Raw genomic sequence first — 1,167 nt, forward strand, 5'->3', positions numbered from 1 at the left:
TTTTAGCCCTTGTATGGTTTTGAAGGAGTTAAAATTGGCCCCATATACTTTTAAAAGATTCAATTAAGTCCTCATATTTGACACTTATGTTGCAAAAGGAAGTCCTTTTAAGTACTCTACTCACTTTTAGTCCATCATTTGTGTAATTATCCCATTTCATCAACTCAATTTTAATCTCATATATGCAGTTGAAAACAATTTCAAATAATATGGTAGTATTTATTTAGTCCTCTAATTCAGTTTCAATTTGTCTGTCCTACTTTCATTTTTAATTCATAGAAAACAATTTAACTTTTTCTTAATCTTTTATTCCATTAGATGATTCTTTTTAGACATGGTAAGGACAAACAAGAAAGAGTATACATAATTCAATGGAATATTTACTCATACAACAAGTGAAGTAACCTTCATTCTTGGAATCATTATATTGTTAGCATCAATTTTGTAACAATCAAGTAAATTTCATAAAACTATTACAACAACAATAATAACATATTCAGTGTACGTAATATCACAAGTGAGATCTAGGAAGTTGATGTATATGGAAACATTATCTCTATCTTGTAAAGACATAGAAACTGTTTCTGAAAGACCCTCGACTTAATATATGTACACACCTCAAGAAACAGAATGAATTAAGCCAAGAATTGAAAACCTATTTAACTTTTTGTTGTTCTCCATGAACTTGAAGTTGTTTGTGCAAACATCATTTAGTGGCTGATGATGATGATGATCAGGAGGCTCTGCAAGAACTTGAACTTTGACAATAGATCCATCTTTGATATTATAAACAGATAAAAATTGATCACTTTTCATTTCTTTAGACTTGTGATAAAGTCTCATGTATTCATCTCCCCATACCTTTTTGATTATTTTCATCAATTCTCTTACACTACTTTTTTCTCTAACTTGAGCATAGAATTCTGATGTTGGAGACTCAAATTTGATCTTCATGATTCTTGGTTCTCTAGCCATTGTTTGTACAAAATAGGAGAAGGAAGAAATTGAAGATTTAAAATAATATAAAGTTGTCTTGGAATGTTGAGAGGATATATCAATGTTATTGAGTATACTATAAATAAGCTTTTGGGATGGGATATTGGTACTTTGCTTAATGGGATAAAGATAATAATCTCTTTTTATTTAAGATTAATTTTATTTCATTTT

The sequence above is a fragment of the Solanum tuberosum genome, unplaced genomic scaffold, assembly GCF_000226075.1.
Source record: "Solanum tuberosum cultivar DM 1-3 516 R44 unplaced genomic scaffold, SolTub_3.0 scf00008, whole genome shotgun sequence".
Classification (NCBI taxonomy): Eukaryota; Viridiplantae; Streptophyta; class Magnoliopsida; order Solanales; family Solanaceae; genus Solanum; species Solanum tuberosum.